Source organism: Cebus imitator, unplaced genomic scaffold (assembly GCF_001604975.1).
Source record: "Cebus imitator isolate Cc_AM_T3 unplaced genomic scaffold, Cebus_imitator-1.0 Scaffold419, whole genome shotgun sequence".
NCBI classification, from domain to species: domain Eukaryota; kingdom Metazoa; phylum Chordata; class Mammalia; order Primates; family Cebidae; genus Cebus; species Cebus imitator.
In genome coordinates, this window is record NW_016107734.1 from 27,597 (window position 1) to 46,878 (window position 19,282).

The following is a 19,282-nucleotide window of genomic DNA, read 5'->3' on the forward strand; positions in this document are numbered from 1 at the left end:
AGTCTCACTCTGTTGCCAGGCTCAAGTGCAGTGGCGCGATCTTAGCTCACTGCAACCTCCACCTCCTGGGTTCAAGCAATCCTCCTGCTTCAGCCTCCTGAGTTGCTGGTACTACAGGTGGGTGGTACCACAGCCAGCTAATTTTTGTACTTTTAGTAGAGATGGGGTTTCACTGTGTTAGCCAGGATGGTCTCGATCTATTAACCTTGTGACCTGCCTGCCTTAGCCTCCCAAAGTGCTGGGATTACAGGTGTGAGCCACCGTGCCTGTCCAGAACCCAATTTTTAAAATGAGCAAATAGATTGGAATATACACTTCAACACATAGGATATTCAGAGAGTAAATAAGCACATGAAAAGATTTTCTAATCATTAGCCATTAAGAAAATGCAAATTAAACCATAATAGAATACCACTATATACCTATTAGAATAGCAAACAAACAAAAAAGAAAAAATAACAATACCAAGTGCAAGTGAGGACAGAGAGAAACTGAAACTCATATATTATTGGTAGAGTACAAATTCTAGGAAACGGTTTGGAAGTTTCTTGTAAAGTGAAATTTAGACTTATCATATGACCCAACAATCCCACTCCTAGGTACTTATCCTAGAAATAACAACCTGTGTTCAGAAAACTAGTACATGAATGTTTATAACAGCTCTATTCATAATTTCCCCAACTGGAAACAATCCAAATGTCCTTCAATGGGTAAATGAATAGACATGCTGTGATAATCCATAAAAGGAAAGAGAACTAAGCAATAACAAAAACAATAAAAACCCAAAACTACTGATGCATGTAATACAGGTGAAACTCAAAGGGATTATGCTGAGTAAACGAAGTCAGTCTCAAAAGGCTACATACCATATAATTCCATTTACATGACATTTGAAAAAGGCAAAAGTATAGAAATTAGTTGTTGCTGGGGTTTTAAAGGTAGAAAATTTAGTAGTGTTAAAGCTGTATCTTAATTCTAGTGGTAGTTAAATGAATGCATACATGTGTTAAAATCCATAGAACTATACACACATACAAGTCAATATGACTGGAAAAGTTTGAGTAAATAGAGGTAACAATTATACGGCTTTGTGAATGTAATTCATGCCACCAAATTGTACACATAATACAGTTAAAATGGTAAATGGATAAAATAAATATGTATTTTATCACAGCACTGGCATGTGAACTTGGTGTTTTCACTAAATGAGTCAGTTAAGATGAGAATGTTTGTTTTACAATTAAAGAGTGATACAAAAGATAGATGTCTTTTACTCACAGATACCTTTTACTTGCACATATTATCAGAAGAAAGCATTGACAGTTTTGTGACAGCAAGGTCAAGGCATCTGCTAAAAACTTTATAAACCGATTTCTTTGCAAAGTCTGCTTTCACTTTTTGTTTTCCAAGTCTGATTTTTATTACTAATATTTAGCCCATTTGCCAGTTTCTCCAGACTGAGTCAAACTATAACCCAAATAAAATCAAGCAATAAGTATATAAAGATCAATCCAGGGTTGTGAGGCCTGTGGAAGATTTTTTTAAATATATTATACTGAAATTTAAAAGTAAAATGGTACTTTGGACATCTCAATGAAAAGTACACACAAACACACACACGCACACACACACACACACACACACACACAGAACAAGCCCTATTGTGAAATAAAAATACATAAAAACAAGATGTGCTTTGTATTTTAAAAATGCCAAAAACCACTGTAGAAGAGTTATTCATATGCATATTATATTTACGTAAATGTGTATTAAAGTAAAGCACCAAAATGAAATTAATGAGATTATTAGACATAACTAATGAATAGAAATATGTGCAGCTGATCTTATTATTCGCAGATTCTGTGTCTGTGAATTCACCTAATTATTAAAATGCATTTGTAACCCCAATTCTCATATGGTAAAGCATCCTTTTTGTTGATTTCATTGTTTAAAATGACCCCCAAGTATACCATATATATATAGTGTTATCTAGTGTTTCTAAGCTCAAAAAGGCTGTGATGTGCTTTGCAGAGAAAATATTTGTTTGGTAAGCTTTATTCAGGCACGAGTTATATTGATGTTAGCCAAGAATTCAATGTTAATGAATCAACAATATATATTGGTCACATATCTTTAAACAGAAGCACATATAAAGGAAGGTGATATATTGATCAGCTGACAAAAATGTTGTGACCAGAGGCTCACAGGCACCTAACTCTGAATTTCCCTCAAACAGTTCAGTATTTGCTAACTCAGTATTTGCAGCAACTTCATAGGAAATAACTATCATAAATAACAAGAATGAATTGTATGTTTTGATTAGAGGAAGAAGAAACCACATTCCCCTTGCCTTTGATTCCCAGTCAAGTGGCAAATGTATAGGTGCCTAATGTTCACTGCTCTCTCCTACAGCTCTAAGGCAGGAAGCAAAGAGTGGATACCTGCATCTCTAAGTAGAGATATAATATCTAACAGTAACCATAACAGCTACTAGGCATTAAATGTCTCCAAATTTACCAACACTCTTCCAGGTGTTTTATATTTGTTCACTCATTCTTTAAACAACTATGTGCAAGACAGCTCAGTGGTTGGCATTGTTCCAGTGAAAATTAAGGAGAGAAAAGATAAACATGGCCCCTGTCCACCTTAAAGCTCAATATCTAGTGCAACAGACAGGGAGTAAACATACAGTTAATACAACAAAATAAATTGTAAAAGTGCAATAAAGAAACAAAACATGTAATAAGGAATAAGGAGAAATACCTTACTTAAAAACATGCTCTGGGCCAGGTGAGGTGGCTCATGTCTATAATCCCAGCATTAGGGGATGCCAAGGCAGGAGGATGGCTTGAATCCAGGAGTTCAAGACCAGCCCAGGCAACAAAGCAAGACCCTATCTCTAAAAAAATATAATAATTTTAAAAAATAGCTGGATGGCCGGGCGCGGTGGCTCAAGCCTGTAATCCCAGCACTTTGGGAGGCCGAGGCGGGTGGATCACAAGGTCAAGAGATCGAGACCATCCTGGTCAACACGGTGAAACCCCGTCTCTACTAAAAATGCAAAAAATTAGCTGGGCATGGTGGCGCGTGCCTGTAATCCCAGCGACTCAGGAGGCTGAGGCAGGAGAATTGCCTGAACCCAGGAGGCGGAGGTTGCGGTGAGCCGAGATCGCGCCATTGCACTCCAGCCTGGGTAACAAGAGCGAAACTCCGTCTCAAAAAAAAAAAAAAAAAAAATAGCTGGTCATGGTGGTGTGCACCTGTAATACTATCTACTCTGGAGGATGAGACAGGAGAATCACTGAGCCCAGGAGTTCAAGATTATAGTGAGCTATGATCACACTACCACTTCAACCTTAGCAACAAAGAAAGACCCTGTTTCTTTAAAAAATATATATATATTAAAATAATAAATAAATAAATATATGCTCTGAAGAGGTACGTTTTAAGCTGAGAACTAAGAATGATAAGCTAACAGTGAAAAGAGCACTACAAAAAGGAGTACAAAGGCCTCAGACCGGGAAAGGTATGACTAGGTTCATGGAATTCAAAGAAGGCCACTACATTAAGAAAGGGTGACATGAAATGAGTCATTTAGTTCCCATTTTCAAAAGGACAAAGCTGAATTCAGGGAGGTAAAGAAACTTACCCAAGTTGCACAGATAGTGGGCAAGAATTCAAGCTCAGGATAAATTGGTTTGAAACTCCATGTTCTTTTACCTACATCATGCTGCCTCCTACTTTCTTCCTGCTGTCCTATAACTTACCCCCAATAACTCTCCTGCAATCGTATATATATACATATACAATGTATGTATGTGTGTATATGTGTGTGTGTGTGCGTGTGTGTATAGTAGTATACACACATGTAGACATAAAGCTTAAAGAAAAATAAGCACAGAAACCTAATAAATAGGGCCTGTTGATGTCAACAAGTACAGCTGATATATGCAGTTTCTCTGTCAGTATATATCCCAGGGTCTTACGTACTTCTAAATAGTCACATCATACTGCTGACAAATGTTCAGTAATTACATCATCATCTTCATTACACTCTATAACCACTTGATGCCAGGGTTTTCTCTAAATTGCAAGTTAATATAGCTTTCCCCATGAGATATGAAAAGGAAATGGCTTTTATTTTATAAAAATAAGGTAAAGAAAAGTTAAATTTTACAATGTCTCCCTCTTAGCACTTTACAGTTTTCATAACAGGCAGTTTTGTTTTGCACTTTATACTTTAATGCTGAAATGTTCTGTGCCAGGGACTCAGGTTTCTCATTTTCTTTCTTTGTTTTTGTTTTTTTAGGTAGTTATTTATGTGACTGTCCTCCTAACTAAATGGACCAATCTGGGCATAAACCATTTTCTCATTTTCTCTGCTTATAGAAAGGAATGGTTTATTTCAGCAGTGCAGATAACATCTTGAGGTCTCAGGAGGATGACAAATTAAAACAGTCTCTTTCTTGCCTAACATTTCTTACCCAAGAGTCAAGTGATGATGGTGGGGAATAAATCTCTCTTCTCCTGACAATTTACACTTATTTTCTTAATAGCTCTGCTAAAATTCAGTGAATTTCATTTTGCTTAGAGCCTACTTAGTGCCTAAGTAGGCACAGGCACAGGAAGCTTTCATTCATCGGCACCATAGTCCTACTGGTGATGTGTTCCTATGAAATTATAACAGCAATTCCAAAAACGAACAGCAGAGATGGAGCAAACAAATTCTTTTTCAAAAAGGGCCATGAGAATAGCATAGTAGTTTCTATATAACTAGAAACTTAATAAATTATTTTGATTGAGAATTGTTTAGGAATTTTATTCAGGTATAGTATCAATGTAGTTAAAAATGACCTATTCCCCAGTATTATCGGTATTTTACAAAATCATTTGAAAATAAGCACAACCACAAAATACAATTGCATAACTCTATTCATAAATTTGGATCTTGGTAACACAACACAAAGATGGTAACATTCACAGACAACTGGGGCCTCGATTGGCTGAACAGCTCCAGATTTATGCTCTTCTTTAACCTGTTAGGGTCCCTTGTACCACATGATTATGGTGTGCTATTTGACAGATATCTTTTGTGCATCAATGATGTGATTCCACACCTTTTTCAAAGACTGCAAATTGACAACATTGTTCCTTCTGTCATTTAAGTTCTCTTTCCATAAAACATAAATTGAAACTCACTATTTTCTAGTATTATTTGTTGACAAGTTTCAAATGGCAGAATCAAAACAATTTCCTATTTTTAATAAAAGGTATCTTTGGCATTTTATCTGTAACAATTTCACCTTACATCAAGATTGTATTTCCTACCTACTATGAACAAAGATTTTCAGTGCAAAGAGAGTATATAAGAAAATTAATATCAGCCAAAAAGCATATAATCAACTTGGGGAAATACATAAATGCTGCACATTAAATACTTAAAAAGTTGTTTCAAAGCGACGTAAGAACAAGTGCATGTAAAAATTTAATATAGGTCTTCCCCAACTTACAAAGGAATTGTGTTCCAAAATTCTATTTTTAGGTCAGTTATCTGGAATGTTTTAAGCATTTTTTCCATTAAAAAATTATGCTGTAAAGAGTAGTTATATTCACTAGCCAATTCTAAGGGCCTAGTTCATGCAAAATGTCACTGAATTATAGGACTACCAATATTACAGAAAGGAGAAAAAGTGGAAGTGAAATTCATTAGTATATTACAACCACTTTCACATAAGTAATCTTATTTAGTTTTATTAATTCTGCAAAGTAAATTATTATGTCTTCCTTTAAAGGTAAGGATCCTGAAGCTGATAAAGATTAAGGATTTGCCTAAGCTAAGAGGTTATAAGTGACAGAAACAGAGATTCAAACCCAGAACTGTCTGCCTCTGAAGCCAGGATTCCACTCCTAGAATATGCAGTTTCCTTTTAAAAAGACATATATAAGGAAAACTTTTTTCCATATTCCAAGTGAAAATGTTAGGAATATGCTTCACACCCCCAAAGATTCTGGAGTACAGAAACAATGCCTTTTCATCTTTCTATCTCCAGTACAGGGTTTGACACAGAATAAGCAGCCAACGATTACTGAATAAATGAAAATATTAACAGAAAATTAGTTCCTCAAAAGTTAGGATCATCTTTTATCTATACGTATATACATATAGCCTAACACAGGTACATAATCTATCCATCAATAACTATTTATTAACTAAAGAATTCCATCTTACTTGTCCATCTTTCATTCTGCTTCTTTTAAATAAACACTCCTGACTACTTCCAATATATTACTTAATGTCTTTCAAACTCTCAGTTCCTTCCTCCTTCCTTGCCTTCAATACTGAAATTCAGAGAGAATAAATTCATATTTACATCTTTCATGTCGCTAAGCATGCTCCCCAGCTAGGACAGATACGAATTTAACCTAGGAAGCTTTACCCATAATACTCTTGGATCTCTGAGCTTGAAAAAGATGCACTGCCCCTTGGGGAGAAATTATCCAAACTAATATCAATGAAGTGGATTTATCCTGTCCAGAGGAAATGCAAATGAAACTTGGTTGCATCAACTTTCTGAAACTACACTTCTAAAGCAAATTAAGAAACCCATTTTAAGCTGTTTGAAAGGAATGCTGGCTGACACTTGCAAATGAGTCTTCTACAGAGAAGTAGCTCTGATTCTGCAGCTTATCATTTCAAATGGTTTTAGAGATGAATATTCAGATTTCACATCAATTTTTAATGTAATAGAATCCCAAATGCTTAAAAACTAGGTTCCACTTCATAATCTGTCACCCTTTCTACCTTCTTTCAGGATACATTAATTTTTTAACAAGCTCTTTTAACTTAGCTCCTAAGATACATTTTTAACCACTACAAGTACAAAAACAATGCACAAAGTCCCTAATTTAATTAATATCTTATGTAAAAAATCCTTGTTAATTATAAAATTGTGACCATAATGAAATTAAAATATAAAATAGAAATACAAGTTCTGAATTTCTCTCATTAAAAGTCCTTGGAAAAAAAAGTCAAATCATTTTCTTAAGCTCACAGATATTTAATATCCTATACCAACCATGTTGATTATTTTCAAAATTATTCGAAATATTAATGCCAAATGTTAAAACTACCAAATATTCTGCAGTATTGGTAAATACTCTTCAGAACACACGGTGAAACAAGAGAACCAGTAGTACTGTACTTTCAAGAAACAACAACAAAATCTTCATTCACTTCAGTACAATGAAACAGAAATATATTTTTAAAACATACTTTATATCCCGATTTAAATACCTAATTAATCCTAATAATTAAATGCAGCCACTAACCACTTCCTTTGCAAGATCTCTTTTTTATTTCCATAAACTTGAAATCTAGTGGAAATCATTGTGTCATTATGGCTAAGGCAATAAATGCCTATTGGTCAATAAGCTCTGAACCTTAACAGGCAGTTAACTAATTCAGCTGGAAATAAGACCAATAGTTCTAATGGCTTCTAATTTCACTGGAAGAGTATACCCTTATGAACTATAGATGGTTTTCATGAGCTCTTCCTACAGCAGAGAACAGCAATTTAAATGTAAAAAACATGCATTTGAAATTCAAGTGCTTACACTGATTTCATTTGCCAGGGAGACCATAGATCAAAAGAGGTCCTTCTTGAAGAAATGTTTAAGTGAAATAGGCAAGACCAATGCAAATAAAAATAAAACAATTTTAAATTACAAGAGCCAATTTAGTCTGTTTCAAAATCATTCAGATTTTCTTTTGCTTATTTCAAACAATCTGAATCAACTTTTTAAAAACTGGACAAATATAATAACTGTAAATACACCTTGTAATAAAAACAAAAAGGGAGGTTTAGAAACTTGATCTCTTCCTGCTGTTTCACTCCTCCTCCCGAGAATGAAGTCCTCTAGATTTCAACATAAATAGATATAACTTAGTATACAGATATCAGTACACTTGAAATCAAAATAGTCTGGAGACATCAGTATCCACTCAAAACCTGATCCTTTCAGCTATATATCTCACACTGCAACAGCAGAGAAGGCATTTTCAAGCAATGAGGTTTGCTCTCTGGTGCCAGGGAGTGACTTCTATATGAAAATGAACTAGGTTATATTTACTGGTCTGCCAATATTCAATTCTGACCTGATCATTTGGTGTCTCTAACAATACTTCTATAGCAGCTACACCTATTTCCAGAAATGTCTTAAATAATACATTTCAGCTCCCCATTCCAAATGATATTTAATTTAAAAACCATTTTACATACCAAATTTTAAAACCCTTATACTTATTAATCACTTACTTTGTTAATTATGATGAAAACAGTTAAATCAAAGTTCTGTGGCATAATTTTGTACCAGATTTTTGGCACACCTAAGGAAAATCACTGTATTTTCTAACCTCCAGTTCAATCATAATCATACTTCCTGCAAAACATTTAGATTGTTTTCCCTGATAACATTAGACAGGGAATAAGGAACAAACCCTGGGCTGGTCCTATCCTTATTATTGATCAGTTATGTGAACCTCAATTACTTTCCTTCTCTGAGGCTTGGTTCCCCATCATTTCTAAAGTGAATGGTTGGGGTAAGTGACCTCTTAAGGTTCTTTACAACTGTAACATTCTAAAGTTCTATTCTATGAAATGTGATCTTCTTTGCCTTTAATTATTTATAGAGTGGCTAATTGCTAAGACATCCCAAACTTCTCCTTAATGCCTCCAAATTCACTATAACTTGGGACCTTGTAATTACCACACTTGGTTTCATTTCAATGTCAACTTCTTTCCTTTTCAAACATTTTTCCTTAAAAAATAAAAAAGAAAAGAAAAAGAACACCTAATATAAAAATCTTGGATAAGTAATCTGTCGCCACCATCCTCCCAAAAGCAGGGCAGCCTTCTCCTTTTAACAAAAACACATGTGATTGGCAAGAAGGGTGTGAGCCAAGCTATTTCTTTCCATGTGTTAATGAACTACCTATTGCCAAATGGAGCTCTCTCCTTAACTCCAGATCAGCAAACACCATTTTCTGATGATGTAAAATGACAAAGTACTAATTAGAAGGAACCTACTCTGTGTCACAATCCTTTTTAATTGGAAGTTACTGCAGTAATTATTAACAAGTCATATTATCATTAGACCAAAGAAGTCAAAATTGATTTACACATACAGGAACCTCTAATAAACAGGGTCTACAATGAAGGTCCTTTATAAAATGACCAAAGCAGAGAAAATAACATTTTATATTTTAATATATGCTCCAAAAATCTCACATTGGTTATTGCTCAGGTGCCTTTTTCCATTAAAGATACCCTGAAATACTAAATTAAACTAGATGACTAGGAAGAAAAATTATTTAAGTCTGTAAAGGGTACATATAGAAGCCTAAAACAATGCCAAGAAGACTAATACTCTAAGGATCCTAAGAAGCATCTATCTCTAAGGTCAAAGGGTCCTGCTTTTGTTCCAAGTTCAACTCGCTAATTAAGATGAATTGAAGATAAATGCAAACAGGAATTTCGGGCAATTGGAGACCAATATATCAAAACAATAGAGGAAGAAAAAAACTGCTCCATTAATTGCAAGGCCATAATAACATGGGTAAATTTCTTGTTTCTTTCCGAATTTATTCAACTTCCTGATTCTTTTCTTACAAGCTTTTACAATTTTGAATGAGCTCAGCTTATATCATACTGACATTTTTGGCTGTGAGTAGTGGCTCATGCCTGTAACATCAACGCCTTGGAAGGTGGAAGTGGGTGAATCGCTTGAGGTCAAGAATTTGAGACCAGCCTGGGCAACATAGTGAGATCCCATCTTTACAAAAAATAAAAATAAAAATTAGGCTGGCTGGGAGGGTGCATGGCTATAATCCCAGCACTTTGGGAGGCCAAGGCAGATGGATCACTTGAGGTCAGGAGTTCGAACCAGACTGGCCAACATGGTGAAACCCCATCTCTACTAAAAATACAAAAATTAGCTGGGTGTGGTGGCACATGCCTATAATCCCAACTACTCGGGAGGCTGAGGCAGGAGAACTGCTTGAACCCAGGAGGTGGAGGTTGCTGTGAGCCAAGATCGTGCCACTGCACTCCAGCATGGGTGACAGAGCACAACTCCATCTCAAAAAATAAAATAAAAATAAAAATTAGCCAGGCATGGTGGTGTGCATCTGTAGTCCCAGCTACTTGAAAGGCTGAGGTGGGAAGATGGCTCAGGCCCAGGAGGTCAAGGTTACAGTGAGCAATGATCATGCCACTGCACTCCAGCCTAGGCAAGAAAGCAAGATCCTGTGTCCAAAAATAAATAAATAAAATTTAGAAATAAAGATATTTTAATGTTAGTAAATTTTGTTATATATTTGTACTCTGGACACGTTTTAAACTCTGTAATAAAAAGTGATCCATCTTTGGGCTTCTAAGAGCTAAAATTGTTTTTTCAGTTAAATTTTCTAATTGCTACATGTGGTCTGGGTTAGAAAACTATGTTCTAGTGAATGACTAACATGTTACTGTAATGGTAAAATAAAAAGCTAATATTACTTTAAATTATATTACAGTTAAGTTTGAGATTCATACTCAAATACTTTATGCTAATATATTTGTTGCCTTCATTAATCAAAAACATATCTTTCAACCAAAAGAGAGTAAGTTAGATTTCAACTGCATTTATTTTAAAGATTCATATTTTTCTTATTAAAGAATATATGTTCATTCTAGAAAATTTAGGAAAAATATAAAAGCACAACCATTGTTCAGAGACCAATACTTTCATTTTCGCTTATATGTTGCCAGTATTTTCTATTCTGACATGTTATTTTACAATACTTGGAATTTGTCTAAATTTTTATTTTGGGCTTAAATTGCTTTAAAATAGTTGTTTAATTACATAATTCTCATAGATAAAAAAAGGACAAAGAGGGATGAAGTTAATTTACAAGTAACTTATGATTTTGTATATATATACACAGGCATGATACACAAAAAAGGATGTATAAAATGCATACATACGCACATATGAAAAATCATGTGTTAAGAGCTCATCTTTCATACAGATCCAATCAAATTTACATTTTAGAACTGAAATATCATAATTCTACCAAATAAGTGTATCTACACAGTATGTCTAAGTCGTAAGCTGTTGATCACGTTATAACCGCACAATGGAGACTAAGCAGAAAAGAGAAACTATAATAGCTTGAAGTACAAAACATTTTCCAAATAAGTGTGGGAAATTAACATAAGCACGCACAGACCTAGACTAAAATTGTTATTAGATCCACAAGAGGAAATTACAGACCTTTCAATTTATATCAGTCTTTGCTACTACAGAACCAACTACTCTTACAAAATAAAGTGAAAAGAAATATTTTCACTATGAAAACATCTATTTGGTGGCAGAAGAGAACATACACCCATAATGAAAACGTACAACACCTTATGAACAATGCATACAAAATGTATTGATTTACCTAATAGTAAGAATTATCTCCAAAATGTATAATCCACAAAATTGTTTAAAATATAATAAAATAAAATACAATGGAGATTCAACAGAAAAAACTGGATGGGAAAATCAGATGTAACTTTAAAAGCTTCTGATACAAACGGATAACAATGACCTCTGCCTAATTTAAAATTTTCAAAGGATTACTTTTATGGAGCACAGGTAAGTCCCTTAAGCGAGATTTGTAAAATGTGATACTGGAGATGAATATGCTTTAATTTATAACGTGAAAACACCTATAAACAGCTACTGGAGCCTGTTCTGTCTGCACCAACATTTTCACTGAGTATGTATTCTGCCTACCAAATACAGCTGCTCTACAACTTTCAAGGGCTGGTATAAAACTTTTACCTATTTTTTAAAATTACATGAATAGTAAAAACTTGGATTAACCCAGTATCCTCCTACTTTCAATTTCCTTGGGAGCTTAGAGAAAGGACAAAGAAAAGGATTCTTTACTTCAACATCAAATATATGCTATTGTTTACATAGGAAGATAACCACATATATGCATAAATTCACTGTTACTTTTTAGCAATACTATAAAATTCAACAAAAAAAAACATTTACTATTTTTTAAAAGTCTCATTCTTATAGTTTTTTGACATCTGGCCTATGCCTGTGAAACAATGTGTTAGCCACACATATACCAATCCTATAATCACTGGTCCGGCAATCTAGTATGGTATCTGGAAACACAGCTCAGAAATTAAGCTATATGCAGAACAAGTACCTTCAAGTTGTGTCTTGAAGCAATACTGACCAAATGGAACATATATTCCCTGATGCAACATTACCACACAAATCATAGCAAATTCAACCAGATTTCTGTTAAAATATTCTCAACTCAATAAGCTTTCTTCAGGTTTCTTTCCTGATGCAAAGGATCCGATATAAAGATTGTTTTGAAACATGCTTAAGAACTAAGACATGACAAATATCTTATTGTTAGTATTGAACCATGACACTACTAGCCAAGACATGTACTAGCCAAGATATGAAAGCATTAAAGAAACTGTAGGAATGGATCTCTAACATGCTGAAAGAGCTAGAAAGTTTAAAAGAAACATAATTGAAAATAATATATCTATTCTTTTGATTATCATTAAAGAATTATAACAGGCACTCCATTTATGCCCCAGTCCAAAAATTATTTTATATCCATCCTAATTCTATAATCTGTATGTGATAAGACAGAGTCTATTATCAGGATAGTAAAATTTCCTGAAGGTATCAGAAAACAAGTCTCCCTAACCTTAATGAGGAAAAAGAAGGAAGAGTTTTTCTCTCCTTTCATCTCCAAAGGAGCTCCTAAGGCTCTGTCACCATGTGAAACCAGAGGTTAAATCATTCTTTGAGTAACAAGGAATGAAAGAGGAAGGAGAAGAAAGGAGGGGACTAATATGAGCAGACCTTTACATATCAGACATTTTACATAAATTAATGTTCTCAGTCACCCCAAAACATAAGAATTACAATTCATTTTTTCAAGTGAAGGAGATGAGCTTCAGATAGGAGAAGCAGCTTGCCTCATGTCACATCACACACATTTCTTAAGCAACTGAGTTAGGATTCAAACTCAGATCTGACTTCAAAGCCCCCACTCTTTCCACTGTAGTATGCCGCCTCTCTGACTAAAGTTTTATGCAGCACGGTTTAGTCATAATACCATACTGTATCAAAATAAATAACTTTAACCAGCTGGTCTTAATATCATAGGAACAGAAATTAAAAAGAAAATCCCACAATAGCCACAAATATTTGTAACCACAAAGGAATATGTAATACTACAGCCAGTAAAGTTCTAGTTAATAGAACATCCAAAGCTAGACCCCCTAAATAAAAACTCACAGGAAGGAGAAAAAAATAACTGCTGCCAAAATGCGAATAATCACCCCCTAAAAATCCTTATACAGTGCATGGGACTATTGAATCCTCAAGTCCAGAACCATCTCCTTTCCAAGCCCTCCTTTTTTCCCATTCCCTTGGCCGGGCTCTTGCAAGAGAGCTAAGAAGCCTGGGTAGCTGAGGTGCCTGCAATGACCTTTTATGGATCTGCCTGAGCTTGTTCACAGAGCCCAAGGCAAAGCAACTTTGAGAGTTTGGCAAAGAAACTCAGTTTTAGTTGTTTTTATTTTTAAAAGAAAACATCATCACAAAAACACTGATGCTCTGGTTACAAAAACAAGAAATATTTCTAATGAGGCTCAGTCTCTTTTTCAAAGACTTTTAATGAACAGAAATCAGAACTTTAAACCCAGGAAGGCATATTGTATTGGTTTTACAAAAACAACAAAGAATCATGAAATTTCAGAGCTTGAGGAGATCTTGATCAGTTACGTAGTACAATCTCTTCATTTCAAACATATTTAAATTAAATTATTTAAGTATTTAAATTAAATGGGAATTCATTCAATATTAAAACATCTCAGAAAAATGTCACAGGTAAGAAATTATTTTTCATAACTAACCTGAATCACTCAGTCTGCCTTACAAACCTGTAAGTTTTTATTCAATCTTCAGAGTAGAAGTTGGTGGAGACGGTAGTTTGTGTGAAAGAAAGGAAAACGAATATTATGAAACACCAAAGCACTATCCTGGATGCTTTTTTAGATATGATATCACTTAATCTTTATAACAACCTGTGAAACAGCTACTACTAGCCCATTTTACCAAGCAGAAATTGAGGTTCAAGAGGGTAAATAAATTGCCCAAGGCCATAAGGTAGTTAAGATTTGGGACATGAACTCAGGTCTGTCAAACTTCCCACATATCAGTTCATAGTTTATCATTCTTTATATCAGTTATCACCAAACTTGTCAAAATGAGGTACCGAAGTGTTGTATTACTTTTATTCTAATGTATCAGATGGGATTAGGGATCACAGCTTGCATATCTGGGGACAAAGATATGTACTGGCCAACAGGTTTTCTTTGAAACACTGGGGCTACTATATGTTCACTGGAAACTTCTAAAAATTAAGACGGATGACCCTAGCTCCAAACTCTCACCAAAATTTGGCAGCAGAAGATCCAAGCTGGCTGACAATGAGACACAGAATACCAGGGAAATATCCAAAAGCTGTCACCACCTGTTAAGGCAAGTGACTGACAACAGCTCTTGCAAGTGACAAGGAGTGGGACTTGTGAACGTAACTTTGTGTATCCATGAAAACTGCCTAACAGCTATGTTTGGTGTACATTTAATAGATCTCCAATCTCTGTAATGCAAGACTCTTTAGACAGGCAGACAATGTGGATGATTTAGAGGAAGGGCAGCAAGGAAAGAACAGGATGAAATAAAGATGCCTGAACCATTGTTCTGAGAGATAGGGTAGGAAGTAGAGGAGGGCTGTGGTTAAGCACAATGCATGGCACAGTAACAAAGGAAGCAACTTAAAGGGGAAAAAATTGTCAAGGAACAAACAAGCCAGAAAAAAAAGAAAAAATATTCAGTGAGGAGATCAGCGTAGACAAACTAAAGCTTTTAAAGGAAAGGCTATGGCTGGGTACGATGGCTCATGCCTATAATTTCAACTTTTTGGGAGGTCAAGGAGGGCAGATCACTTGAGGTCAGGAGTTCGAGACCAGCCTAGCCAAAATGGTGAAATCCTGTCTCTACTAAAAAATACCAAAATTAGCCAGGTATGGTGGCATGCACCTGTAGTCCCAGCTACTTGGAAGCCTGCGGTGAGAGAACCGCTTGAACCCAGGAGATGGAGGGTACAGTGAGCTGACATCACACCACTGCACTCCAGTCTGAGTAACAAAGTGAGACCTTGTCTCAAAAAAGAAAGGGGGAAGAAAAAGGAAAGGCTCTTGGAAGTCATTGCCCTTTTCTCCTCAGTATATGCTCCTTCAGTTACTTCTATGCCTCTCCATTTACAGTGCACTCCATTCAATTTCATATTTCATCCCTAGAGTTTTGTTGATAGATTTTCATCACAGACAGTTTGAGAATGATCTATATATTACTCAGTCACAATATAGTCATGTAGGTGCATAAAGCACCTAAAGCCCTGAGATTATCATGTTTACTCCGAACCCATTAGGGGCAGGTAAGCTGCCCTGAAAAAGGTGGTAGAAAGAATAGCACCTGGGTGGGCATGGTGGCTCACGCCTATAATCCCAGCACTTTGGGAGGCCGAGGTGGGTGGATCACTTGAGATCAGGAGTTCGAGATCAGCCTGGCCAACAAGGTGAAACCCCATCTCTACCAAAAATACAAAAATTAGCCAGGCATGGTAGCACACCACAGGTAATCCCAGCTACAAGGGAGGCTGAGGCAGGAGAACTGTTGGAACCCAGGAGGCGGAGGTTGCAGTGACAGTGAGCCAAAATTGTGCCACTGCACTCCAGCCTGGGTGAGAGTGAGTGTCTCAAAAAATAAAAAAAAAGAAAAAGAAAGAATAGCACCTATGCACCTATGCTGCCTTACAGATTTTGAGGAAGGAACGTAAAGTATTGGGGTTTTGGCATCTCCCTTCAGACCTCTCAGACTGGTATCAACCACTCAAAACCAAAAGCAGACTGCCTACTCAAGAAAGAAACAAGCAGGAAAGAGCCTGGCACATGCCCTTCCTTCTACTGTTCCAAGTCAGTCTGGAATCTGCACCTTGGTTTCAGATAGTCTACCTAGTGCTTAGGACTGTTCCAGAAGAAGATTCTCCCTAGGGTAAAATGTGTAGAAGAAAATGCCATTACTCTCTTAGACACTAGGAGCAATGGCAGAACTCACAGATGTGGTCTAAAAGTAGAAGATGCAGCTCCAGGCATTGCCCCCATGCATGGAGGCCCTCAAGTCTTTTCATATGCCTCTCATTCCTAAAAGGTAGAATGAAGCTGAGGGACTAAGGAAAAGAGCTGCTATTCAGGACTCCCTGGGGCTCTTAGAGGGTACTATGTGCAAGATTACCTAGGAAGCCTCTAGAGGCTAATTCTAAGGATCCTGGAAAGATCCTGGGGTGTTCCAAGATAAGCCCAATGTGCTGAGGAACTGAGCTCAAAATAGAGCATACATATTTTCTAACATCCTTGGAATTAGCATTCACCTTAGAGGAGGTGACGCTTCTCTGCAGCCCATTTAGCCAGACCTACTTCTCCATCCCTAAACCAAAACAAGATAGACCCACAAAGCCTACAGAAATATCCAGTTGTTTGAGGGCTGACTTCCAAACATGCGGACCTTTCATTCATGACCAAATGCTACTTAAGAGTTGCAGACTACTGCTAACCAATCGATGGCTTCTGATCCCATACTCCCTGCTCAAGTGAACACAGAGAAATGAAATGTCAGGCTCTTTAAACATGCCAACTGGAAATCAAAGTGAAATGCTCAAGGAGAAGTGACAGGTCAGTGTTTCTCTCCAGTATAAATTCCCTGATGCTCACTCTTAAAAGAATCATCCCAGTCCTTTCCTGGTTGACATTTCCTTCCTAGCCCAAGCTAAAGTGGGTTCTGTGCATAATCACTGATGAACTAAATGCCCACAAGACCACCTCAAATGACACACACAGTGCCCTGACAAAAAACGAAATCAATAACCTGCTGCTCTATGTCACATGGAAATCCTCACTGCTGTCAGCAGACAGGAGAAAGAAGGTTTGGGGTTGCAGTAGAGACAATTAGGACCTTTGGAAAAGCAGAGAAGAAAGTAATGAAACCTTCTCAAGTTCATCAGTTACACACACATGCACGTGCGCGCACACACACACACACACACACAGACATGTACATACTTATAAAATGAAAAGGCCATGTAGCCAGAGGTCATATTTTTCCAGCCTGCTAAATTGAAATGATTCAAAACCTCTGTAATTACATAGAAACAGATGAAATTGTTATCTTAACTAAATTGTAAAAGCACTTTAAATGTCATAAGTTTAGATGCAATTTAATATTTTAAACGGACATTGCTCAGTATAGTCGCTGATTTTCTATACCAAACAGATGGGAACATAATCCATGTCCATTACCAAGACTGAACAAACGCCCATCCATCTGCCTGAACAGTACTGAAGAATACTGCAAAGAAAGCAAAGAGCAAACCCTGTCAGACTGAAGTGACAGAAAAGAGCCCTGGAAAGGAGCCAAGAGGCTTGAGTTCCCATCTTAGTTTCTATACCTCACTGTGACTTTAGGCAAGACACAACCTCTCTGGACCTCAGTTTCCTCTTACACAAAATAGAAATAATCCCTGCCATATATGTGTCACTAGTTACTGCGAAAATAAAATTAGATTGAATAAGTTAAAATGTATTAGAAACATTACATACAAATGTAAGCAAGTATTATAATTTTGTGATTATGTATTTGGGACAAAATATAAAACTCATCATTTCTAAAAAACATTTGAATTAACTTTATACTAACAAGTTGGCAAAAAAGCAAATGAATGACATGATCCCAGTGCATTACTTGTAACCCCCAGAGTATCCAACACTTCTAAAAGAAATTAACTCAACATTATGTTACAGTGAAGATGAGATAATGTTATCCTCATGTACAAAATTGGCACAACTGTCCAGTGTGTATCTAGAAGGTTGAAAGAGTAAATGTACCTCTTTTCATATCTAATTCATTAGTAGAGAACGACATAAGCACTGGAGAGGAACAGGTCCATTATCTCTCACCTTTCTTTGTCCCTTCCTATATGTATTTGATATAAAATAGCAACTAAGGAAGGCTATAAGAGCAGTACTGAAGTGGGAAATTTAAATATTAACCACATTCCAGATAAAGCATATTTTTCTCATAGCTGTATTGACTTATTTTCCTGTGCATCTGGCAGATTTACCAGCAATTTTAGGAACAGAATGTATTATATATACGAATTAATGTTGTAAGAAAATTTGGAGCTTTATTTTTACTATTTAGATTTTTTTCAAGGACTAATTATCATGATTTAATGTGTTTTGTTCAAACCCTAATAATCTGGTTTGGAGTCAATCACAGGAATGAAAAGCTTTAGCTCTGATGGAATATTTTTTGAGGTCTAAATTAGTTTACACTAGAAGACATTCCATACTTTGAGCTGTATGGAACTCCCATGGACGGAACTGTATTTCTGTAATCAGTTTCTCTTGTAATCATAGGCTATAACAAACTGCTAAAGGGATCCAATGCACACGCACACACACACACGCACACGCACACACACACAAGCTTGAGGCAGGTGGATCGCGAGGTCAGGAGATAAAGACTATCCTGGCCAACGTGGTGAAACCCCGTCTCCACTGAAATACAAAAAAATTCACCGGGCGTGGCACTGCACGCCTGTAGTGTCAGCTACTCAGGAGGCTGAGTGAGGCTAGAGAATCGCTTGAACCCGGGAGGCGGAGGCTGCAGTGAGCCGAGATTGCGCCACTGCACTCTAGCCTGGGCGACAGTGGGAAACTCAATCTCAAAAAAAAAAAAAAATAAATAAAAAATAAAAAATAAAAAATCCAACCGGGCGCGGTGGCTCACACCTGTAATCCCAGCACTTTGGGAGTCCTAAGCAAGCGGATCACGAGGTCGGGAGATGGAGACCATCCTGACTAACATGGTGAAAGCCCGTCTCTACTAAAAATACAAAGAATTACCCGGGCATGGTGGCGGGCGCCTGTAATACCAGCTACTCGAAAGGCTGAGGCAGGAGAATCGCTTGAACCAGGGAGGCGGAGGTTGCAGTGAGCCGAGATGGCACCACTGCACTCCAGCCTGGGCGACAGAGAGAGGCTGTGTCGCAAAAAAAACAACACAAAACAAAACAAAACAACAA

General features: G+C 36.5%; 1 protein-coding gene across 2 annotated transcripts in view; it reads right to left on the minus strand.

Annotated features, from left to right (window-relative positions):
- Nucleotides 1-19,282, minus strand: part of LOC108290011 (tetratricopeptide repeat protein 28-like) — a 358,528-nt gene that overhangs the window by 24,256 nt on the left and 314,990 nt on the right. The gene's annotated exons all lie outside the window — the stretch shown is intronic.